Raw genomic sequence first — 27,529 nt, 5'->3', positions numbered from 1 at the left:
GTGGCCTAATTCAGTAACATAAAGTTCCACATACCTTAAAAGTCCTCAAGAATCACAATGGCAGAAAATAATACTTTTTGATTATAATTCATTCTATTATAAATTTGTAAGTTTCTACCAGGTACAAGTATGAAGACCAAACAGACTGCAGTTCTCCTATTCCCCTGAGTTCTCTACCACAGTATCTCCTATATCAGAACTGTGCAGAAATTTACTCACAGATTGACTGGATAGAAGCTAGGGCAGCAAACACTAGAATTTTTAAGTTCTAAAGTTTCATATTCCATTCATAGGCAAACTATGTTATTGTGGAATCTTTGAATACAATCAGAAGAAAATTATTCTCTCTTCTTGCCACCATGGACTTCTTCCATTTCACTTTAGTTTCCACTAGCCTATCTCTGTTTTAAGGTCAATTTCCATTTTTCATTCAGTCTCTCTTTTCCTGGTTTCCACATTCTCACAAAGAAGGCATGATGGAGGCAAAGCTGGCACAGTTAAAACTAATCAAAATGCTCCTGAATTTCATTTACCTATATAAATATTCTTGCCCCTTGAGTATAGGTTGTTTAGAGTTTTGCCATTAAAAAAAACCTCCTAAACAGAACCTTTATTGCATAATACAAAGTATGGTTTCTGTTGGCAGACTGTAATTGAATACTGGCTCCTCCCTTCACTAATTGTGTGACTTGGAGCAATTGCATCTGGAATCTTTCATCTTTAATCTGAGAATACACATAGTATCTATCTCAGCTATACTGTATAAGAGGATCACATTTATAAAGATATAAAAGTCTTATGCGAATGTCTAAAAATACACAGGAACACTCAAAAGATTAGCTTTTCAAAAAAACTATATTTTGTTTCTGTATTTGTGTTACGTTGTTTGCAAATGACAGAATAGCATTAAAATTGACTTAGAGGAAGGAAGGATATTTATAGGGTCATATAACTGAAGAGTTATATAGGATAGGGAGTCACAGCTTGACATAGGGTTTTAAATAATCTCATCAAAATCTGCTTTTGTCTCCTGTATGCCAGGTCTGCATCCTCTGTGAAGACTTTATTCTCAGTGTATTGTATATAGTCACAAGATGGCTGCTGGCGGTTCTCAGGGCTCAATCCAGGACTCGATCCTTCCCAGTAGAGATCAAGTGAAAAAAAAAGAGTAGGAGACTGTGTTCCAATACTTCCAGCTAAACCTGTCCCTAAGGCCAACCTCTGAATCAATATTGGAAGCCAAATAAATGCACGCTTATACATACACTTCATGTAATCTGCCCCGAAGGTAGAGTTTAGGCCTTTGGAAACATATGGGGAAGAAAAGCATGGTCCTAGACAGAAATTAGGGAGGGATTACCCAGAGGAGGATGAAAGCTGCTAGGGTGCAGAAAGAGTTGATGTCCATGACAGCCTGGAAGTAAGAACATAACCACCTAGATATAAGATCATAGTCTCAGTATATGTGTGTAGTTCATTAGCACAAGATAACAGAAATTTAAAACACTATAAAAATGATGACCAAAATAATAACACAATAAATGCTGACTATATTTTGCTTTTACATTCAAAAGTGCTTCACTTTTCTAAGAATTCCACACATGTGACCTCATCTTTTCTGTGTAATATCCTGTAAAATACCTGTGGGTTCATCTTCAGCTTTGTACTTTGCAAGAAACTGAGGCTCAGTTTCATTAAGCAATTTTCCCTAAGGCTATGCAAACAGCTTGAAGCAAAACTATGATTAGAATCAGCGTCTACCAGCTTTTAATCTTGTATCACTTTAATGACATCACATGACTGTATCCCAGAGATCTAACCAGTGGTTCATGTCCTGGGCAAACATCAGGAGGAAGGGGTACCATGTTAGGGGTCAGTATCTTTACAAGATATATGAAGAGGGTAGCAACTGGTAAGCACTGCCCATCTGATGCTTTCAAATTCTGCATGATCCTGCTATAAAAATTGTACCACTCTCTCTAGAGTGGGCAAAAAACTTAGTTAATGGAAAAAATGATTAGAGGTAGAAGCTGCTCAGCAGCTCTAATGGTCTCAATTTTGTTCACAAAATAACTTCTAAACCATTCATAGTATTCTACCGGTACCTCCTTCTCTTGATTTATAATCTCTTTTTTATGGGTTCAGAATGGAATCAATGGTCTGGAAGAGCACAGGAGGGTAATGTTTCCCAGAAGAGATGATATTAGGGAAAAAAATGTGCTGCCTTTGCAGCTTTTGATGCACTTTCTCATTGGTCTACAGGTTGTTTTCTTTCTCAACTGTGATCTGGAAATGTACAACTAGAGGATCTCAATAAATGCTTCAATGTGTGACCGGCTAATTTTATTAACATCAGTTCTCTCTGAAATGATGCTGCATTTACTTGGTAACAGAAAGAAGTGGCGTGAGTGAAGAAGCTGTGGGTACAACCTGGTGAGTGAGAGAAAAGAGCTGCTGCCCATAAGAACTGGGCATCTAGGCTCCATATTTCTCTCTAAGTGGCAGTTTCAATAGGACTAAATATTAATTCATCTATCTTCCCCTAAAGGTACCACCTTCATGAAGAAAACACCCTCAATATTTGTGATTTGTCTTGTGTTTGTCAGGGACCATCATTTCCTCTGCCTTGCTAATGAGAAAATAATTTTCTGTCATTCATGGCCTCTGTTCTAGTCTTCCTTTGAAGTAGTAAAATGTATTTTAAAAAAAATTTGGAATTAAAAGTGCCCTTGTAGTCCTTGACAAAGAAAAACTAACCTTTACCTCATGAACATTTAATAGATTAGTATCCAGCTATCCCAAAGAGCCACTCACCCATCCATTGAGCCCATAATTTTCAAGCCTTAAGAAACATAATTACTTAGAATTTGAAAGATCATGTCCCCACTGCTCCTACCAAAGTCTAGCACCTCAGATTTCACTTGGCAGGTTACTGTCTCCCTTACTTGAGAGAGCTATTTGTCATGAAAAAGAAGTGCATCCCCACTCTATTCCAGAGAGTCCAACTGTTTGTCAAAATCCATCATATATTTGTCACTCCTTCTATGGGACACGGCAATGTAAAACAATCATAAGTGTTGTTTCAAATATGTGATTTCTATCAGCTTTTGCCTAAGGGTAATTTAAATAATTTATGGTAAAACAGCTAATTTTCTCCTTGACTTTTGTCTGGTGGCTATAAAAAAAGTTTAAAAAAAAAAAGTTTAAAAATATGAATTAATTATCAGGTAGTAAGCTATTTTATGGTGCTATGATTGTGTTCTAAGGATTAAGAATTTACACCATTTAGTGAATTCTAAACGCAAAGATAAAGCTTAATGCTTATGATGACATTTGAGGTAATGATATATAAGATGGTCAGAATTTTTGGTTATGGTGCTGAATCATAGTTAATTAAGGGATTAAGGGATGGTAAAAAGAAGACCTCCGAAAAACTTTACTTTTAGACAGCAATGCCCTAACTGCCATAGAAGTCTATGATGGCCAAGGGGAAACATACTCTCTACGGATTGAAACTAATCCCTGCCATGCTTCAGGAATGACCATCAAATGAAGTCAGAGGTATCTATTGTATTATTGTAGGAAGAAGAACAAAAATTCATGCTTGACTAAGCAAAGGCACAACAAGATCTATAAATCAATGTGAGTTGGGTCTCTGTTCTTCCAGAATATGAACACGGGTTGCTGGAAACTCTTATGGTTTTTGGAAGCTATCCTTTTGCTCTACCCATTAGTGTAGGAAAACAGATTTTCATTAACTGCATGGGGACGTGAACATCTCTTTTTCTGCCTGTACCCCTGCAGTCCTCTCCATGGCATCTGAAGTAATAGACATTAAGGCTGGCTGCCTTCCAGTCCAAAAGTTCTGATCTATCTGAGGCTGCATGCAAAATGATTGTGAATTTGTGCTTATGCATTTTTTCCTGTAGGAAGGATCCATTTTTCACTGCATTCTCACAATCCTCACCAAAAAAGACTGGTCAAATCCAAGACTATTGTATTGCAAAGAGAAGGAGAGAGAAAAAGAGAGAGGGGGGTGGAAATAGGTCTCAACAGATACTTTAGGTGTCCACTGATGATTACAGGCAGAGGCAGAACTATAGCCCAACTAACTGCTCCTCCTACAAGAGGACTGGTCTTTCCTGAATACTGTGCAAGTAGCACCTGGCACCCACCCGACCCCCCAAAAAAGAAGAAAAGGAAAGAGAAAGAGAAAGAGAAAGAGAAAGAAAGGGAAAGGAGAGAGAAAGGGCTGGAAAGAAATACAAGAGACTCAATGCTTCCAATTCTTCAAAAGTCTGCATCCTTTATTATTAATAAAATTGTTTATCATTTGCAAATTTTGTGTTTAGAATTATTATTTAAGTTAAATCCCTCCTTTCTTTACAGAGGCAAATATTACAAATTAGCTTTTTTGAAGTTAGTTCTAAAGCAAATCCAATATTAAGTTATATAATAAAAACCTAGTTCTATTGAAAATCTATAGATAAAAATGTATCTATTTATATTGGCTGACTAGAGAGAAATATGATGATCTTTTTTAAATTCACCTTCTAATTTTTAGAACCCATCACTGTGAAATGCGAGATGATTTGCAAAGAATTAACATAATCCTATTTAATAAGAGCTTAAGTAACAAAAATTGCTAAAATTCGGACTGCCTACTCATTCCTTTTTATTACAAAGACATAAAGGTTTACACAATTTGGTAGAAAAGGCAAAAACTGTTACTTTCCCTCATTCACTTAGCATTTGTAAGCATATTTCACATTGTTTACTTCTTCCTCAATTAAAATATAGTTGCTTGGGAAAATTTATAAGGTCATCCCACTGGTGCTAAACACATGAAACATATCATCTGTTTAAAACCACTTTAATGGGTGGGCAGTCTCTGTAAAAGTCTGTAAAATTATAACCCTAGTCATGAATATATAGCACAAAGTAGTGTAAGTCAACTGGTTCAATTATCAACCACATAAGGACCTAGTATTTGATTATTTCACGACTAGGGTCATGAGCAAGCACTACAGTTTAGAATCATGGATAATTTGTTTTGTGTGCATATGTGTAAATGCATACATGTGCATTTTGTATAAGCATCTACTTGTCAAGTCCCAACGTCAGTTTTCAGTCTTATTTTATTTGACTTTTCAGTGTCATTTTACATATTTAACTATACTTTTATGCCTGAAATATTTTTTCCAGGAGCTGTGAGAGCATACTCATTTAGTGCTCCTCCTAATTTATTGGTGATTTTGACTTAGTCAACTTAACTTGCTGCATTTTCTCATTCTCATCTCTATGCCCTTTATTTACATACATTTCCTAGGTGAGCTCACCCAATCTCATATTATTTAGCCTCCAAAATATGTTCTGAATACAAATTTCTATTGCTGATGTTTAGCTCTCCCCTGAACTCTAATCATTTCTAGTCAGCTATATAAGAACCTCAAATTTCACATGTAAGTAAATAATAAACAAAAAGATATTTTCTTCAAATACACTTTCTCTTCTTCAGACTTCCGTTTCAAGTAGTCGCTCAGGCCAAAAACCTAAGTGCTATCCTTAATTCTTCTCTTTCCTCACACTTCCCTCATTATCTTAGCCATCAGGAAAATCTGGTTAATACTGGCTTCAGAATTGTCATTATATTCACAAAACTTTTCCATTTTCACCACTATCACTTCTGAATAATACACTAGCACTGCTCAGGGACTATGTGATAGCCTTCTCTTTAATTTATAGAGTCTATATTTGCACCTGAGTGGTCTATTCTACACCCAACAGCCAGACTGATTTCTTTTTACTTAAGGTCATGCTATTTTCATGCTCAAAATTCGTCTATGGCTTCCATTCATGCTTAGAATAAATCTAAACTTCTTGCCATGGCCTTAGTGGCTATATAGGATTTTATCCTTGCCCACTTCTCCAACATAATTTCCTAAGGCTATGTTCCTTATTGGCAATGTTCTAGTTCAGAGACATCTGTACTGACTCTTACTTTGTACATGTGTAACATTATCATTTACATATCCTGGGCTCTCTGTCTGGAATCCTCCTCCCTAGATCTCCGCCCCCATCATTAGAGTTTAATACAAATTGCACCTGTATTGGCTGTAGGGGCAAATCATTCATTATCACCCCATATCACTTACTATTTTATTCTACTCTATTATTTTCTGACTTCATTGCTCTCTAAACCCACAGCATTTATTTTTGATCAACCTCCACAACCCAACTTTAACAGTGCCCACCATGAGAACAGAGACTTTTCTTTTGTTCAACATTGAATCGCCATCACCCAGATTAGTGCCTGTATACAACAGGTGCTCAATAAATAATTACTGAATATATATATGGTTTTGCATATTGAGATATCATATTTACATATTAATAATTCAGTAACTTACTGAATAAGGAATTTCCTTGGTGAACCAGTTATAACAAAACCTGACTTAATTAAAACTCTGAATTAAGTAAAAACATAGATGAATTAAGAAAATAATTTAATTCTATGTGTTTGGTTTAGTTGATTTATCTATATATTCTCCATCTCTTCCTGTTAAAATCTAGAAATGTCCACAATGATGACCCTGATCCTTTGTGAAATTCAAAATGAGGAAACACTTTTGCTTTGATCTTTTGGTCTCTCTGATATAAAGAAATGTATTTAGGAACTTAGAAATGGTTTTGATGGTCAAAAGTAAAACAAATATACTTACAATAATTTTATGATTTTACTGTAGTAAGCTTACCAATTATTAATTGTTCTCTAAATGATTTTAATAATTGTTTAAAGTAACTATAACTAACATGTAAGGTCATTTTTTTACCTTCTAAACTGAAAAAATAAATCCAGGAACCCCAGCAGCAATAAAAATGGACTTGAAGGAGGTGTCTCTGGCAAATTTACCCCACACTTATTTGGAATCAATATCAGGTTTATCAATATTAGGTTTATCGGACAGGTAGGTGGTCAGAGACTTAGAAAAATCAGAATTCAGCCAGCTATAGGATAGCTATAATGGACTGGAACCACTTCAAGATCCAATTCTTGACCAATATGTAAAGTACCTTTATTTTTATGGGGGGGAAGTAACTCAAATAAATAAAAATTGCTTTTTCCACTTACTTTGCTAACCTTACTCAAAGATGATTTTCAAAATAGCGAAAGAATATGTCTTTGTCTTCTAAACAAACATTTCCAAAAATTTGGTATAAGAAGTTAAGGTTACAGGGTCATTCAAGGTCTCATTCTGAGAGGATATAAAAGTATGGGGGGAGGAGAACTTTGTAAATCATGTTGATTATAGAAGTGAAAAGAAAATCCTTTGAAGAATAGGTCATTGGTTTTGATATTAGGGAATAAGGTATGAGATGCACTTTGAGGAACTGTAACCTAACCAAGCAGCTCACACATAGTGGTTTTCATTAAAAAAGTTGCCATTTATCTTATCACGGCAAGTTTATCTTACCATGAGCTGTCATTGAAAGGATAGGGAAATACTGTGACTTACTGCAGCACAGCAGATATCAAAAAAAGACAGATGGCAACTTTTTAATGACAGACACTGTTCTCCAGGACTTATGCATGTCTTCAGATTTAGGAGCAGCCACCATCAATACCAACCTCTGGGGCTGAGCTGAAAGAAGACATTAATAGAGTAAATTCTACATTAGTATTAAAATGCTGATATATTTGGGAAAATTTTATTTCTTATGGAATCTCCTGTTCATACTGGAAAAAGAGTACATGATGATAAGAGACAAATTTTTACTTTAATATTTTAATCTTAGCTTTTTAAGCAATGTATATTATTTATAATATTTGCAAATTTTCTGAATCGAATCTAATAGTTAAAAACCTGTGGTTTTGAGTCACACATTCTTGGAATCTATCTGCTTTTCTCTCTTTCTCTCATCCATAGTGTGTGTTTAGGAAAAACTGTTCCCAACTCACAAGGCTGTATTACATAGTCAAGAAGATAAAGAACAGAATAATAGTGTTATGCTTACTGTTCTTACTATTAACTAATGATGTCCACTGTATTTGATGTTCTATTCAATAAATCAAAATCAAACTCTTTAAATAAGGAAAGCAGCTCTAGTGATTGCTCGCCAAAAGACAATTTAAAAAATATTCTACATTTAAAACAATTAGTTAAACATACCCATAAATCCCAATTCTGTAACCAATGGCAGACATCCTTGTGTCCTTTTGTATCATCAAGTGCTGACTGGCCATGAAGAGAAAACTGTCCTTCCTACTGAATCATCTCAGTTGGGCTACGCCCAAGCCACCTCTCTTTCTCTCTCTCTCTCTCTCTCTCTCTCTCTGGGCTATTGAGAACACTTATCACCCACACCACATGTTTTGGTACTTCTTCATATAATGCATACTATCATTTTGTTTATGTACCATTCTCTCCCAACTAAATACAAATTCCTTCAGTGAGAACATATGCTGCACATTTTTTCATAGGCTTCTAAAGCAACCTAGTCCAGTGTGAAGCAAGAAATTAAAACTCGTTTATGATATTTTACTTTAAAACAATATAAATTAATTTACATAGGCTAAATTTACAATATCATCATTCTATTTGTCTTACCTACACCCTTAAATTTAACAGTGTGATGGAATGGAAATATACTAAGCTCAAAAAAATCTTCAAACTTGCAATTTAGAATGAACTTCTAGAAAAAACATTTATTCTCTCTGGACCTTAGTTTCATCACCTGTTAAATAATAAAATTTAACAGGTGATTTTAAAATCCATTCCAAACTGAGTGTTATTGATTATTATTTTATTAAATTTGACAATGTTTGTAACGTATTCACTAATTTCAATATACATTTCAAAATACTGGCCTAGCATATGTTCTAACCACATATAATGACACTGGTCATAGTCTTCACAATTTTAAACAAAGAAACGAAAACAGCAAATGAAATCTGATCACTAGGTATTTGGTATTTTACATTCAAACACAGAATTATGCTAAAATATATAAAACCTGGAAGTCATTTCTTTTTAGACTGCTTTTAATTCCCTTCAGTGCTTCACTTGAAGTATTTTGCTTTATTTTGTCATTTATCAGATGCTTAAAAACTCTGAAGAATGAAGTTAACTAATTGTCCATTAGATGCCATGGATCTTTCATCTATTTAAGAATGTCTCCTTGATGCAGTTCCTCTCATTAGACAAAGCTATGAGCTTTGCTGTGCACTCACAGATGGTATCCTGGCTTCTGCAGCAATGGGCACTTAAGCTCCAGGAAGCCCTGTTTAGACGGGGATGCTTTAATAGAGCAGTCCACATCCAACCTCTCACTCTTGTCTAAGTACCTGCTGGTGATGATCACTTTGCTTCCTGCTGCTCTAAGTGGAGTCATTAAAAGAAATGCAACTTTCAGCACTATTGGGAAAGGGTGGAAACTTCATCTGAAGGTCAGCTCCACCAAACATTTTCCCTGTCTACTTCCATCAATTTAATCATTATGAAGAAATCCAGTAATTCTTATCGTTAAAGAGTCCTAAGAGACCATTAAATATTATTTTTTCCTCCCAACACTTGGGGAAGGGGAAATAATAAACTAAATTTTAGAAAATTAACAGCTGTTCCTACCTTTTTTTAGATATACTAAGAGTATATAGTATTTCCCAGAATGTACTTTGGTACTTACTATAATTAAATATTGGGGACCAGTTTCTCCAGTACCTCCTTAACCTTCTGTTTTGTGGTAACAGAGGAGATAGTGATAAATTATCAGTTTGAGATTATCTTTATTAGAACAAAAATACAAGAAATAAAACTTGGGCAAAATGTGGCAAAGAGGTTGAAGTGAGGATAGAAGACTGACCATTATCTATGCTAATGACCAGGTTACTGAAGAATAAGAAACATGAATTTAATGGTGAATGAATAACTTAAGTTTTTAAAAAATATATTATGTTTATTCACTGGTTTGCTGTTAATCCCATAGGTGTTTATCAAAGTTACAGGAATTGGGTTATATCACTTCCTGGGGAATGTATCAAAGATGCATCTGATATGACATCTCAGGAAATCTGTTCTGAAATCTATTTGGATAAAAGGAGACAATACATATAAAGAATAAAATATATACTGGATTGTGAAACAGAGGAACTATAAGCCAGCATAAAGGCAGGTACTACCTTTAATATAGTGAAGTACAAAAATAAAGTATAAAGTTTGTATTTGCAATATATAGTCAAGATATTCAAGAGGTTACTACTACTATTCATATTAATGCCCCATATGTAATTTTAGATTTGAAATGATTGTTGAAGAAGCAGGAGAAAGAAATTTTAGATGAAAAAGTACAATGAACAAAAGGTAAACCTACTTCTTTAACTCAGGGAGTCCTAGGTAAAAACATTTATCTGGGAAGAACCCTACCTCTTTATCTAGCTCCTGAAGAACTTTATCACTTTATTACCCACTTGGTCTCCATGCCCATCTGTTTTATTTTTCCTTATTTCAATTGTATATTTATAAAATTGCACCCTCCACTTTCAATAGCCTCAGGGTACAAGTACCAATAAAATTCCCATTGATTAAAGTATTAAAATACATGAAAAGGAACAATAGCCAGCAGCAATAATGATTAAACACGTAAGTATCAAACAAAACAAAATTGTATTAAAAACAACAGCCTCCTCAAATCTATCCCTTAAAATGTAGCAGGCCAGCTCAGAATGTAGGAAAAAATTGGGTGAGTTGTAAGCATACACAACAATCTTGCCTATGAAATAGAGTAAAACTTTCATATTACTGTTTGGCTCAGCTTCTTCATAGTCTCAGTATAATTTTCTTTCCCTTCTGTGTGCCTCTGTTTCTCTAGCTGTCAAATGGGAAGGATATGCTCATCATAGAAAAAAGAGTGCTGGCTCCTAGGAATATTGTGATAAAGAATGAAATAAAATTCAAATTACCTAAATATGTATAAATACTAATTGTTCTTAACATTATTTAGCATTCTAACATTTTAAAAATATTTAATACCTGACTATGTCCTTACTCTAATAATAGAATCTGCATTTTTAGAGGTAAAGTCTGTGGTTGGAGATGCTAAATATCAAATACTGAAATAACACATAAATATTGTACTTATTGCTTTATTAGTTTGTTAATACAGCTGATGACAGTGTAAGAGGTAAAATGACCCTGTCTTCTATGGTACATTTTAGACATTACTAGGCACACTTCTAAAGACCTTATTGAAATAAAAGAGACTAAAGGAGGGCACCTGGGTGGCTCAGTGGTTGAGTGTCTGCCTTTGGCTCAGGTCATGATCCCAGGGTTCTGGGATCAAATCCCACATCAGCTTCCCCACAGGGAGCCTGCTTCTCCCTCTGCATGTGTCTCTGCCCCTCTCTGTGTGTCTCTCATGAATAAATAAATACGAATCTTTAAAAGAAGAGAGAGAGAGACAGAGACTAAAGGATACCAATTTTGTGTTAAGACTTCAGAAGCCACAAGTGTGTCTGCACGGCTACTTTTCTACCTACACCAGTAAATACAACATTACAAGATAAATTTATCCCCCAAGAAGAACAGTCTTATTTTCTTTTAAGCCTTCATTTACAAGTTAAACTCTAGAAAACTATCTTTACCATAATATTCACAAAGTCTATTCCAAACATATTTAGCAGACACTCTGTGCACACATATACACATAGCATCTGCCATTCTGACTGCTCTGGATGCCATGTTATCCTTATTCTCATTTTCTTGAAAAGAGCAGACACCATTGGTCCTTATCCTCATTTCAAAAATATAGGGATCCCTGGGTGGCGCAGTGGTTTGGCGCCTGCCTTTGGCCCAGGGCGCGATCCTGGAGACCCGGGATCGAATCCCACATCAGGCTCCCGGTGCATGGAGCCTGCTTCTCCCTCTGCCTATGTCTCTGCCTCTCTCTCTCTCTCTGTATGACTATCATAAATAAATAAATTAATTAATTAATTAATTAATTAATTAATTAATTAAAAAAAATATGTTGGGTAATAATTTAATAAAAATCAAACCACCTATGCACACTACCCAAAACAACAATAATGATAACAAGAACAATTGATAGGCATGCATTGTTCCCATGCTTCATTGTGTTCTTTGGAAATTACTTAATACCTAACTTTAGGTAAGATCTTTACTTGCCTGCCTTGTTAGGCCATTCATGTCAGAAATGGAAAGAAAAATCACAGTATCTCTTTCTTTCCTAAATTTGAACAAATAGTTGACCTCCCTATTTTCTCCCACATTGCAAACTATCAAAAAGAAACTCAGTGAAATTCTTTAAGAAGCGAAAATATACACAGTGGTGTTTTTACACAAAGTTTCCAGTTCTACAGATACAATAATGCTAAACAAGACAAAGAAAGTTTAGTGACCGAGCACAAAGATTAATGATACATAACTCATTCACCATAAGAGCAATGGTTTGAGTTCTCTTTCTTATCTGGGCACTGGTGAGATGGTACTGACAACCACAGAACAATATGAGAATATGATGCCATAAGAATGGCTTATATACTGAAAGTACTATAAACTCACACATATCTCTACTAATGCTTATGACTTACCTTCTGGTTGAAACAAATATATAATTGGATATGCATGACTCTTTTAGCAGCTACTCTCTATATGGTAAATTTTCCTTAGACATTTCACAGATCTTTCTCAAACTGTGAGTTCTTCTGGAAGGAACATAAGTATGCATTGCTACTAAAGGAAAGAGGTCAAACATCTATGGATCTAAGGCAACCCTGCATGTTGCCGGAGCAAGCACTTTGCTAAAGAATGTTTGTAGGCTCCAATGGGCATAAAACTAGATTTTCTTCCACAGTAATAAAACTAAAATTTTAATTTTTGTACTACAGTGACCCTTTTGGATTATCATTACTTTTTGTTATACTATGAATGTATCATTATATATTTTATCTACTAGATATATTTGTTAAATGTTTATTAATGAAATTCATTATTATAGACAAAGATGTAGGGCAATAATAAACAAAAATCAAGTTTGGGAGACTAAATGTAGAAACACAGGTAATATAATACATCATCATCTGAATGATGGAAAATAAAGGAAGGAAAATAAAGCATGACAAGTGAATGGAGTGTAGCGAATATAGGAAAAACTTAGATATAAGTTGGGACAACTTTGTGCAGAGACCTAGAGAAAGCAAGTAGATATCTGCGAAGAGTATTTTGTATTTTGTAAAAAAAAAAGGAAAAAAATAAAATAACAAAAAATGAACAAACAACACTCCTCAGGACTCTAACAGTATTCTTGGGACTTGTGTAAAATAGGAAGATGGTGAGCAAAATTTATTATTTCAGGCAAATTCTTATAACTCATTACATATTATGAAGAATTTTCATCTCATTTGATTTGTTTATTATAATCTAGTGTCATACATATCATAGATACTGTCCTCCATTTTCAGATGTAAAAACCTGGATTCAGATATTTAGTTCTGTTGTCCAAGCTATTGGTGGGGAATTGGTAAAGCTCAAAGTGAAGTTTACTTAGTACTTTTCCCCATACTCTACGTACTCTGTTCAGAAGGTCATTTTAGCATTATTACTTGATAGATTCCTCCCAACTTTTGAAGACCATATCTTTAAGAATTTATTTTCAAACAATATACATAAAATACACATATATGTTCGTGAAAATAGTCACACATTAACACATAAATGCAGAAAAAAATCTTAGATATTTAAAAGAGCCCTCAAAAGCAGGGCTTTCATAGAATAATATATGGAAAAAATAAAAATAAATAAAAAAAAAGAATAATATATGGATTGGAAAGAACTCAAAGAAAAGAAAAGTCCTAATGAAAACAAATAAGTTTTAAGGAAAAGATGACTTCAGTTTATTTATTTATCACTTCAAATGGTACAAAACAAAGAGTCCTACAAAAGAAGCTTGATGGGGTAGAGAGCCAAGGACCAATGGATACTTTGGAAGGACTGCATTACAAAATGTCTAGGACTTCTGGTGAAAACATTTACTCCAGAGAGACCATTTGTAGCAATATAACAGCTCTTACATAGTGAGAGGATTCACATTCAGAAGATGTCCTGAAACAGAGGAAAGGACAATGCAATAAAAAGTACAATTAGTTACTACATTCTGTGTTGTTAGGAATTAGTTACTACATTCTGTATTCTTGAGAAGGTGGCAGCCCAATCAATCACTCCACTAGCACATCACTGGTGACAGTAAATACTATCTGCACTCCTCATCATGGTCTGCCATGCCCACTCCTTGGTAAACTGAGCCAATTCACAGCAAAATGTAAAACTCGTCATATTTGTCTGTATCAACTTCAGCTTTATATATGACTTTTTTAACATATATGTGGGCACACACACACTTGCACACACATTTATCTCTGTAATGCATTTTAGATTATATATTCTTTGTTATCTGTTCACTTGTCTTTCTCAATGTAATTTCAGAATAAAAGTAATAATGGCTAATGGGTTAAAAACATACACTTTTACATATAAATATGTCTTTCAAATGTGAAGTTGCTTTGTTCCCAAGTAACTTAAATTGGGATCTAGCAGTGAGGAGATGATGGGTCTGTGTATTTGTATGTGTCTGAGTGTTTTTTTATGACCCTTAATAATAAATATATTGTTTATAAAGCAACGACTTGTTGCTTTTTTGGAAAGATGTAGGTTTGTTCTTTTAGGCAATCCTCTAAAAGGGGGGGCGAGGGGAACTTTTTTTCCTGATGAAATATGCTGCACTAAACAAATCCAAGAAACTTCAGAGAAGATTATATACTCCTGACAGCCCAAATGTGATAAGTATATCAAGATTTAGTGTCCCTTTATTAGTTTCTCTTACAAGAGACCACAGCTGCCAAATCTGAATCATTACCCTCATTTTTCCTGATATAATCAGTATGAAAATGGTGACTACCTGGATATTGCCTCAACATGAGCTTTTCTAACTAAATAAGGTGAGATCAACCTTATTGTATCCCTCACTGATTAGAGTTCTGATTAATGCTTCTTCTTTTATTTCCATTCCCCAGGTGGAGATAATGCATATGCTCTTGAGTTACTGGGCCTGGCACCTGTTTCTGAATCAGATCCGTTCTAATATGTTTGCTGAGAGTTTGAGGAACCCACAGGCTTCTGGGAAAGTTTAATTACTGCCAGAGTCTGCCCTTTCCTCTCTCTTTTATTTTCCATAACTTCAGACTAAAAACTATGCCCCAAAGCTGTATAGTGTGTTTATTTCAGTATATTGAACAACATCCTGGTCCAAAACAGCACTGGACCAGCAACTCTAACTACAGATACTTTACATTTCCTGCTAAAACACTTTTGAAGTTAGAAGACAGAAAAGCATTAAAAACTCACCACCCCCAAAAATTCAACTGACAGAAAATCTTTTGCTATTATCTGAAGAGATTTGACATTAAGTATAAAGACAATGGAGCTGGGTTGAGAAAATAATAGGTGGCTCTCCTGCTGTTCACTTCCTTGAGGAGAGCAGCCTATTCCCCTGGCAACAAAATGGGGAGACAGTATCTTTTCCCAAACACCAGGAAATGTAACAGTAAGAGAACAAAGCAGCTTCTGTCCACTGCCAGGGCACTGCTTTTTTTAATGGACATATTTAAATGTCCCCTTCCCAGACCATAATATCACTTTCATCTTCTGCCCATTTTAATACTGCTACATGTATTTGAAAAAGAGTAGGAAGTAGGGCAGAAAAGGCAGAGTGAGTGCCTGGGAAGGATACATCACGGGACGTACACTTTCCACAAAGACACTGAAAGTTTTTCTCTAAGTCAAACATCTTATGGAGGCAAATGGAATATGTCCAATCCTCACTAAAGAAAAAGACAATTTATTATTTTATAGCAAGGATCAGCAAACTACGGCCTACAGTCACTATTTTTATAAATGAAGTTTTACTGGCACAAAGTCACAATCATTCCTTTATGTATTGACTGTTAGTGTTTTTACACTATAATAGCTGAACTCAGGATTTGAGAAGGCACTATCTGGCTCTCAATACCTAAAATATTTACTATCTGGTCATTTATAGAAATGCCACCCCGACCCCCTCCACCTGACAGAATTAATTTATCCAGAGACGATTCTAACTTCCAGGATGTTTATTGTTTAGGGTCTCTCTCTCTTTCTGGCCCACTTCTCTCTCTCAGAATTACAGTCCAGTATGTTCATTTCATTCCCATGCAGGCTTTCTCTAAATGCAGGCTTTCTCTAAAGAATGTCACTGGTAGTTTCAAGGTCATATTATCATGTTGACAACATCTGAGAAAGCATAATATTTTTCAAGTAGGTGGAGCACAAGCCTGTGGAGGCTTCTGTCCTGAATGGTTAGTGTTCTCATCCTTGAAACTATTCAGCTAGATTGGGCAGGACTGTGTTTCTCTGGTAGGGACAGGAGCATGGTGAGGCTAACTCAAATCCATGTAGAAGACATGGCTGCTACTGATTTATGGAAGATGGGCAGATTAATGAGTAGGCAGACATAAAACATGGCCACTTCAATGGCAATGAAGAGGGAAGGAAGAGTGCTCATAGCCCAGCATAATTAGATCTGTAGTTTTTGCTTACTATACAAAGGGTTAAAGCATGAGGCCATGTATTTAAGTCCCTCAAACCATCAGATACTCCAGTTGAATGGACGTTTGATACTATCAATTTGACCTACTATGACTCTAAGAGAAAGTTTAAGCAGAAACAAAATGGACAACGTGACATTAAAAAAAAAAAAAAGGCGTTCACACATTCTATATATTGACAGACATAAGATGTGTATTTTTTCTAATTTTGTATATTTATCCAAAAAAATACTGAGTCCTAAATATGTCCTAATTATGTTTCTAGCTATTGTTTTTAGATATTGGGTATAAGGTGAGAAGACACTAAGAAACAAATTACTAGACTATAAATAAATTCTTAGAGAACTTATCATGACTTATACCTCTTTAAAGTTCCCTACAAATAGCTCTCTGTTAAGGAGAAAAATATCCATTCTGAAACCTCAAAATAAAAGCATATTTATATTTTTTTAAATTATCAAAGAAAATTTTTGAGGTCTGTTTCCGTAACAGCACATATTATATAAAGATATTAATTAGAGAATAAAATCTCATGGACAGAATGGATTAAGGTACAGAAACCTATATGGAAAGAAAATGAAATGAATGCAAAGATGATCAATAAAAATGAGACAGGAGACCACTGACAAGAAAGTTTAATATACTGCTTAAGAGAATGGGCTTTGGGATTTAATAAACCTCATATCATTTCCAGGTTTTTGTGTTATTTAAATCCATAAAGCTTTAGTAAATTAATATGTTAGTAGTATCTACTTTATCATTTTTAATGGCTAAGAATTAATTTAAAAAATACATAAATATATATAGAGAATGTAAAAGCTGACCAAATATCGCAAAAGAGTAATAGATTATAAATAAACAGAATATTTAGGAATATAATCACAAAAAAAGATCAAATAGACTAATTATCAAAATAAATGTAAATTAATTAAAATCTACTTATAAAAATACCAAGTATGAAATTGGAGGAAAAATTAACACTAAGAAGAAACATTTTTAAAGAGATGACAGAATGAATAAAAATAAATTAAATGAATAATATTCATTGGGCAGTACTGAAGAAGATTATAAGGATAAAGTGGGAACGTTATTTTTTAGACAAAGTAAAATTAAGGCAAGTTCCTTCAAAGAGTAATAAAGTTTATTCACAGTATATATACCTTTCATACAGAATAATCACACAATTTTCCATACCAATTTATTTATCAACTATATATATTTAACTGTCTAAAGTGGAAGAAGACTGAGAAACTCACAATGTTTATGAAGCCTCCAAAATACATCTATCGACATTGGACATATAAAGTAAGTGCAATCAATATTCAGTGTAGAAATAATTTAATATGTAATTAAAAAAGAATGAAAAGATTTATAGACATGACAGTCAGAAGTACTAGCCTTGACTACTCAAATATAAACAACTGGAGAAATGGACAAAATGTATGAAATTATTTTAAGTACTGGACAGTATACAACATAGCACTGAGATCATGGATGGAGGAAAAAAAATGTGGTGAGCTCAGTAGTCACCTCGGCTTTCTCTGTGGAGGAAATTTTCAAACCATGGAGGAACTCCCATTTCCAAAAGGAAGAAGGACTCACAATGAACCTTGTGACTGCTGAGTTGAGGAGATGGATTCGGAGTTCAAGGAGGCTAAGGCAGTTGCAAGTTGTGGAGAAGAAATACAGAAAGGATGGACTACTCAAAGAAAGACCTCCAAAAATCACTACGTGGTACCCTTGAGTCTTTGCTAAGTACAAGGACATGAATAAATAAAGTGAAACTCCACAAAGTTGGTTAAATAATATCCAAGGGTAATATACTTGGTAAAAGAATGAATATTTTCCATTTAAAACTGAAGGAAGCAATTTCTACACAACACTGTATTTGAATCCTATTAAGGGAAATAGGGCAAAAATTTTTTAAAAAATTATATATATATATATATATATAAATCATTTGAGCGATGCAGCTAAAGCAGTTATAAGAAATTTCTATTTTAAAATGCTTTTATTAGGAAGTTCTACAATTAATGATCTAAGCTTCCAACTTGAAAAACTAGAAAATTAAAAAAAAAAAGAAAAACTAGAAAATTTTGCACAATAAACCTAAAGTAAAAAATGATAAATAATAAAAATAAGAGAAAAGGGGAGGAGCAAGATGGCGGAAGAGTAGGGTCTCCAAATCACCTGTCTCCACCAAACTACCTAGAAAACCTTCAAATTATCCTGAAAATCTATGAATTCGGCCTGAGATTTAAAGAGAGACCAGCTGGAATGCAACAGTGAGAAGAGTTCGCGCTTCTATCAAGGTAGGAAGACGGGGAAAAGGAAATAAAGGAACAAAGGCCTCCAAGGGGGAGGGGCCCCGCGAGGAGCCGGGCTGAGGCCGGGGCGAGTGTCCCCAGGAAAGGAGAGCCCCGTCCCGGAGACGCAGGAGCTGCACCGACCTTCCCGGCGGAAAGGGGCTCGCAGGGAGGTGGAGCAGGACCCAGGAGGGAGGGGATGCCCTCGGGCTCCCCGGGACAGTAACAGCAACTCCGCGCCCAGGAGAGTGCGCCGAGCTCCCCAAGGGCTGCAGCGCGCACGGCGGACCCGGCGGGACCCGGAGCAGCTCGGAGGGGCTCGGGCGGCGGCTCCGCGGAGGGGGCTGCGCGGCCCCGGGAGCAGCTCGGAGGGGCTCGGGCAGAGGAAGAGGCTCCGTGCGGAGGGGGCTGCGCGGTTCCAGGAGCAGCTCGGAGGGGCTTGGGCGGCGGCTCCGCGGAGGGGGCTGCGGGGCGGGAGCGCGAATCCACCAGCGCAGGCTCCGGAGCACAGGGCGCCGGGACACAGCCCAGGATCCCGCCTCCCCCGGGACAGGCAGAGGCCGGGAGGGCCCAGGACCGCAAGGACGCTCCTGCCCCAGCTGAGCAGATCAGCGGCCCCGCCCCGGAGCCTCCAGGCCCTGCAGACGGAGTTCCTGCCGGAGCTGAATCCAGGTTTCCAGAGCTGGCCCCGCCACTGGGGCTGTTCCTCCTGCGGCCTCACGGGGTAAACAACCCCCACTGAGCCCTGCACCAGGCAGGGGCACAGCAGCTCCCCCAACTGCTAACACCTGAAAATCAGCACAACAGGCCCCTCCCCCCGAAGACCAGCGAGACGGACAAGTTCCAGGGGAAGTCAAGGGACTTAAAGAACACAGAATCAGAAGATACTCCCCTGTGGTTCTTTTTTTTTTTTTTTTTTTTTTTTTTGGTTTTTTTTGTTTTGTTTTATTTTTTTTTGCTTTGTTTTGGTTTGGTTTTTGATTTGTTTCCTTCCCCCACCCCCCCCCCCTTTTTTTTTCTCCTTTCTTTTTCTCTTTTTCTTTTTTTTTCTTTTTTCTTTCGTTTTTTTTTCTCTTCCCTTTTTTTTCTCTTTCTCTTTTCTTTCCTTCTTTCTCTCCTCTCTTTTTCTCTTTTTCCCAATACAACTTGCTTTTGGCCACTCTGCACTGAGCAAAATGACTAGAAGGAAAACCTCACCTCAAAAGAAAGAATCAGAAACAGTCCTCTCTCCCACAGAGTTACAAAATCTGGATTACAATTCAATGTCAGAAAGCCAATTCAGAAGCACTATTATACAGCTACTGGTGGCTCTAGAAAAAAGTATAAAGGACTCAAGAGACTTCATGACTGCAGAATTTAGAGCTAATCAGGCAGAAATTAAAAATCAATTGAATGAGATGCAATCCAAACTAGAAGTCCTAACGACGAGGGTTAACGAGGTGGAAGAACGAGTGAGTGACATAGAAGACAAGTTGATAGCAAAGAGGGAAACTGAGGAAAAAAGAGACAAACAATTAAAAGACCATGAAGATAGATTAAGAGAAATAAACGACAGCCTGAGGAAGAAAAACCTACGTTTAATTGGGGTTCCCGAGGGCGCCGAAAGGGACAGAGGGCCAGAATATGTATTTGAACAAATTCTAGCTGAAAACTTTCCTAATCTGGGAAGGGAAACAGGCATTCAGATCCAGGAAATAGAGAGATCCCCCCCTAAAATCAATAAAAACCGTTCAACACCTCGACATTTAATTGTGAAGCTTGCAAATTCCAAAGATAAGGAGAAGATCCTTAAAGCAGCAAGAGACAAGAAATCCCTGACTTTTATGGGGAGGAGTATTAGGGTAACAGCAGACCTCTCCACAGAGACCTGGCAGGCCAGAAAGGGCTGGCAGGATATATTCAGGGTCCTAAATGAGAAGAACATGCAACCAAGAATACTTTACCCAGCAAGGCTCTCATTCAAAATGGAAGGAGAGATAAAGAGCTTCCAAGACAGGCAGCAACTAAAAGAATATGTGACCTCCAAACCAGCTCTGCAAGAAATTTTAAGGGGGACTCTTAAAATTCCCCTTTAAGAAGAAATTCAGTGGAACAGTCCACAAAAACAAAGACTGAATAGATATCATGATGACACTAAACTCATATCTCTCAATAGTAACTCTGAATGTGAACGGGCTTAATGACCCCATCAAAAGGCGCAGGGTTTCAGACTGGATAAAAAAGCAGGACCCATCTATTTGCTGTCTACAAGAGACTCATTTTAGACAGAAGGACACCTACAGCCTGAAAATAAAAGGTTGGAGAACCATTTACCATTCGAATGGTCCTCAAAAGAAAGCAGGGGTAGCCATCCTTATATTAGATAAACTAAAATTTACCCCAAAGACTGTAGTGAGAGATGAAGAGGGACACTATATCATACTTAAAGGATCTATTCAACAAGAGGACTTAACAATCCTCAATATATATGCTCCGAATGTGGGAGCTGCCAAATATATAAATCAATTATTAACCAAAGTGAAGAAATACTTAGATAATAATACACTTATACTTGGTGACTTCAATCTAGCTCTTTCTATACTCGATAGGTCTTCTAAGCACAACATCTCCAAAGAAACGAGAGCTTTAAATGATACACTGGACCAGATGGATTTCACAGATATCTACAGAACTTTACATCCAAACTCAACTGAATACACATTCTTCTCAAGCGCACATGGAACTTTCTCCAGAATAGACCACATATTGGGACACAAATCGGGTCTGAACCGATAGCAAAAGATTGGGATTGTCCCCTGCATATTCTCGGACCATAATGCCTTGAAATTAGAACTAAATCACAACAAGAAGTTTGGAAGGACCTCAAACACGTGGAGGTTAAGGACCATCCTGCTAAAAGATAAAAGGGTCAACCAGGAAATTAAGGAAGAATTAAAAAGATTCATGGAAACTAATGAGAATGAAGATACAACCGTTCAAAATCTTTGGGATGCAGCAAAAGCAGTCCTAAGGGGGAAATACATCGCAATACAAGCATCCATTCAAAAACTGGAAAGAACTCAAATACAAAAGCTAACCTTACACATAAAGGAGCTAGAGAAAAAACAGCAAATAGATCCTACACCCAAGAGAAGAAGGGAGTTAATAAAGATTCGAGCAGAACTCAACGAAATCGAGACCAGAAGAACTGTGGAACAGATCAACAGAACCAGGAGTTGGTTCTTTGAAAGAATTAATAAGATAGATAAACCATTAGCCAGCCTTATTAAAAAGAAGAGAGAGAAGACTCAAATTAATAAAATCATGAATGAGAAAGGAGAGATCACTACCAACACCAAGGAAATACAAACGATTTTAAAAACATATTATGAACAGCTATATGCCAATAAATTAGGCAATCTGGAAGAAATGGACGCATTCCTGGAAAGCCACAAACTACCAAAACTGGAACAGGAAGAAATAGAAAACCTGAACAGGCCAATAACCAGGGAGGAAATTGAAACAGTCATCAAAAACCACCCAAGACACAAGAGTCCAGGGCCAGATGGCTTCCCAGGGGAATTTTATCAAACGTTTAAAGAAGAAATCATACCTATTCTCCTAAAGCTGTTTGGAAAGATAGAAAGAGATGGAGTACTTCCAAATTCGTCCTATGAAGCCAGCATCACCTTAATTCCAAAGCCAGACAAAGACCCCGCCAAAAAGGAGAATTACAGACCAATATCCCTGATGAACATGGATGCAAAAATTCTCAACAAGATACTGGCCAATAGGATCCAACAGTACATTAAGAAAATTATTCACCATGACCAAGTAGGATTTATCCCTGGGACACAAGGCTGGTTCAACACCCGTAAAACAATCAATGTGATTCATCATATCAGCAAGAGAAAAACCAAGAACCATAGGATCCTCTCATTGGATGCAGAGAAAGCATTTGACAAAATACAGCATCCATTCCTGATCAAAACTCTTCAGAGTGTAGGGATAGAGGGAACATTCCTCGACATCTTAAAAGCCATCTATGAAAAGCCCACAGCAAATATCATTCTCAATGGGGAAGCACTGGGAGCCTTTCCCCTAAGATCAGGAACAAGACAGGGATGTCCACTCTCACCACTGCTGTTCAACATAGTACTGGAAGTCCTAGCCTCGGCAATCAGACAACAAAAAGACATTAAAGGCATTCAAATTGGCAAAGAAGAAGTCAAACTCTCCCTCTTCGCCGATGACATGATACTCTACATAGAAAACCCAAAAGTCTCCACCCCAAGATTCCTAGAACTCATACAGAATTTCGGTAGCGTGGCAGGATACAAAATCAATGCCCAGAAGTCAGTGGCATTTCTAGACACTAACAATGAGACTGAAGAAAGAGAAATTAAGGAGTCAATCCCATTTACAATTGCACACAAAAGCATAAGATACCTAGGAATAAACCTAACCAAAGATGTAAAGGATCTATACCCTCAAAACTATAGAACACTTCTGAAAGAAATTGAGGAAGACACAAAGAGATGGAAAAACATTCCATGCTCATGGATTGGCAGAATTAATATTGTGAAAATGTCAATGTTACCCAGGGCAATATACACGTTTAATGCAATCCCTGTCAAAATACCATGGACTTTCTTCAGAGAGTTAGAACAAATTATTTTAAGATTTGTGTGGAATCAGAAAAGACCCCGAATAGCCAGGGGAATTTTAAAAAAGAAAACCATATCTGGGGGCATCACAATGCCAGATTTCAGGTTGTACTACAAAGCTGTGGTCATCAAGACAGTGTGGTACTGGCACAAAAACAGACACATAGATCAGTGGAACAGAATAGAGAATCCAGAAGTGGACCCTGAACTTTATGGGCAACTAATATTCGATAAAGGGGGAAAGACTATCCATTGGAAGAAAGACAGTCTCTTCAATAAATGGTGCTGGGAAAATTGGACATCCACATGCAGAAGAATGAAACTAGACCACTCTCTTTAACCATACACAAAGATAAACTCAAAATGGATGAAAGATCTAAATGTGAGACAAGATTCCATCAAAATCCTAGAGAACACAGGCAACACCCTTTTTGAACTCGGCCACAGTAACTTCTTGCAAGATACATCCACGAAGGCAAAAGAAACAAAAGCAAAAATGAACTATTGGGACTTCATCAAGATAAGAAGCTTTTGCACAGCAAAGGATACAGTCAACAAAACTAAAAGACAACTTACAGAATGGGAGAAGATATTTGCAAATGACATATCAGATAAAGGGCTAGTTTCCAAGATCTATAAAGAACTTATTAAACTCAACACCAAAGAAACAAACAATCCAATCATGAAATGGGCAAAAGACATGAACAGAAATCTCACAGAGGAAGACATAGACATGGCCAACATGCATATGAGAAAATGTTCTGCATCACTTGCCATCAGGGAAATACAAATCAAAACTACAATGAGATACCACCTCACACCAGTGAGAATGGGGAAAATTAACAAGGCAGGAAACCACAAATGTTGGAGAGGATGCGGAGAAAAGGGAACCCTCTTACACTGTTGGTGGGAATGTGAACTGGTGCAGCCACTCTGGAAAACTGTGTGGAGGTTCCTCAAAGAGTTAAAAATATACCTGCCCTACGACCCAGCAATTGCACTGTTGGGGATTTACCCCAAAGATACAAATGCAATGAAACGCCGGGACACCTGCACCCCGATGTTTATAGCAGCAATGGCCACGATAGCCAAACTGTGGAAGGAGCCTCGGTGTCCAACGAAAGATGAATGGATAAAGAAGATGTGGTTTATGTATACAATGGAATATTACTCAGCTATTAGAAATGACAAATACCCACCATTTGCTTCAACGTGGATGGAACTGGAGGGTATTATGCTGAGTGAAGTAAGTCAGTCGGAGAAGGACAAACATTATATGTTCTCATTCATTTGGGGAATATAAATAATAGTGAAAGGGAATATAAGGGAAGGGAGAAGAAATGTGTGGGAAATATCAGAAAGGGAGACAGAACGTAAAGACTGCTAACTCTGGGAAACGAACTAGGGGTTGTAGAAGGGGAGGAGGGCGGGGGTGGGAGTGAATGGGTGACGGGCACTGGGTGTTATTCTGTATGTTAGTAAATTGAACACCAATAAAAAATAAATTAAAAAAAAAAAATAAAAAAAAAAAATAAAAATAAGAGAAAAAATCCATGTAACCAAAAATGGAAAGACAATAGGAAAAGCAACAAAAGCCAAGTAATTTTCATATATATTAAGAAAGTTGATAAAACCAGGAAGGATGATAAAGAATAGAAGAGAGAAAATAAAGACTTTCAAAATTAGAAATGAAAGTGGAAGTATTAGCAAAAATCTGTTAAGTATAAGAAAATTATATTTAACACCAATAAGCTTCATGAATACAATTAATCTCAACAAACATTTGCAAACTAATCCATGTCTTTATTTGACTAAGCTTTGTTAATTTTTTAACAAAGGTATCAAGGCAAGTACCTGGAGAGAAAAACAAAGTTTTAACACAGGATGCTGGAAAAACGGAGTATCTGATTGAAAGGAAAAAAGCAAAAACAAAAACAAAAAACAAATCCCCTCAACATTCTGGCTGACATACACAAATAAAAGCTAAAGTATAAGAAATAGGGGCACCTGGTGACTTAATGGTTGAGCATCTGCCTTTGGCTCAAGTCACAATCCTGGGGTCCTCGGATCAAGTCCTGCATCAGGCTCCCTTTGGGGAGCCTGCTTCTCCCTCTGACTATGTCTCTGTCTCTCTCTGTGTGTCTCTCATGAATGAATAAATAAAATCTTTAAGAAATGAAATGAAACAAATTAAAATTAAAAATTAAAAAAAATTAAAATTTTAAAAAAGAAATAAAGTAGAGGAAAATATTAAGTAACTCTGGATTAAATGGATTTTTTAAATAAGACAAAAAATGACAAGAAAAAACAATAGACTAAACTATATTATAACTAAATACAACTGGTCTTCCGAATAAATCATTAAAGAAAAAAAAATCTATAAGCCAGATTGAGGAAAAAATACCTCCCTAAATATATCCGATGAACTTTATCAAAATATATTGATAACCTCTACAAATTAATAAAAAGGTAACAATCCAAACACACAAAACACTTATGACTTCACAAACTAAAACAAAATAATAACCAACAAGGCAATCTAAAAGTGATTGCCGTCATTAGATATTGGAAAATAGCAAATTCAAAATATGAAATACCACTTCACAACCACTAATATGAATACTGAAATTTCATTACCAAATACTGTTGAAGAACAACAACTGAAATCTCATAATTTTTCGGTGCAAGTTACAAGTACAGCAATCACTTTGGAAATCAGGTATTTTTATAAAGTTAAAAACAGACCTGTAATGTAGCAATTTTGCTCTTAGATAGTTACCCCCCAAAAATAAAAACTTATGTCCTAAAACAGAATGCTTTTAGCTGAAGTTCAGAAGTTAAAAATAAAGAACTGCAGCTAAATGCAACCAAATGTAGGAATGTCAGTTTTTAAGTTCGGCTAAGGAAGCCAGGCATATAAAAAATACTCAGTTATGTGAAGTCTTAGAACAGATAAAATTCTATGCTGATAAAAATCAGCACAGTGTTTGAGGGGTGTGAATTGCCAGAAAAGTGTCCAAGTGTTCCATCTGGGTTGACAGAAACTTCTGTATTTCCATCATGGTTGGTTGGGTCTGTGGTTACACTTATTTATGCATTTGTCGGAACTCATCAAACAGCATGCTTAAAATGCATTCATTTTAAATTCTGTTTAATTTGCAATAAACAAACAAATAACTAATGGACAAACAAATAAACAAAGTAACAATTACTTCTGGGTGACTGGTCTTTTTCTAAAAGAGAGAATTCTGGGTAAGTACATGTAAACTGCTTAGTTTAAAATTCCAGGAATATCACTTGGCAGAGTTATGCAACTTTTCTTCATCTAAATTCTCTTATCATCTCTAAAATGGGATTATTGACTGATTAAAATACATTGAGCACACACAACAAAACCTAGAACATAATCCAAATAAAATGCATAATAAATATTACTAATTTTTAAATGTTAAACAAAACTGAAGATAAACATAGATCAAAATGTATAGGGTTTTGCCAAAGTACATTTATAGCTTCACATGTTTTCATTATTAAAAACAGAAAAAGTACTGAAATATATCTTTACACCAGGCAGCTTGGAAAATAATAGCCACATAAGGAAAACCATTCACAGGAAAAATAAAATAGCGAATGATTATGTAAAGTTAAAACAAAGACTATGTAAATTAAATTTTAAAAACCTCTTATTTAAAATAAAAATATACAAAATTATACTTTAATGTGAGACAAAAGAAAAATATCTAAGACACGGAGTTTAAAAGGGTTCTCCAAAACTTTATAATGCACTTACTGAAAATTTGATGTTTTTTTAAATACATAAATTTTCCGGAAAATATAAAAATAAATTACCACATGAACAAGAAAGGTGAGTAGCAAATAATTTCCAGAAGCTATAATTTGTTTAAGAAGGTAAGAAAATCTTAAAC

At 36.0% G+C, this 27,529-nt stretch overlaps 1 long non-coding RNA gene across 1 annotated transcript in view; it reads left to right on the top strand.

The window, feature by feature from the left end:
• LOC140635178 (uncharacterized) overlaps nucleotides 1-15,261 on the top strand; it is a 32,658-nt gene extending 17,397 nt beyond the window's left edge. The window contains exons 2-4 of the long non-coding RNA XR_012032516.1: nucleotides 2,263-2,433; nucleotides 9,985-10,170; nucleotides 15,083-15,261. This is a non-coding gene — a long non-coding RNA (uncharacterized lncRNA). The remainder of the gene's footprint in view (nucleotides 1-2,262; nucleotides 2,434-9,984; nucleotides 10,171-15,082) is intronic.
• The last annotated feature ends 12,268 nt before the right edge of the window (nucleotides 15,262-27,529 follow it).

The sequence above is a fragment of the Canis lupus genome, chromosome 6 (genome assembly GCF_048164855.1).
Source record: "Canis lupus baileyi chromosome 6, mCanLup2.hap1, whole genome shotgun sequence".
Classification (NCBI taxonomy): Eukaryota; Metazoa; Chordata; class Mammalia; order Carnivora; family Canidae; genus Canis; species Canis lupus.
The sequence above is the reverse complement of the archived record's forward strand: the minus strand, read 5'-3'. Positions and strand labels throughout refer to the sequence as shown.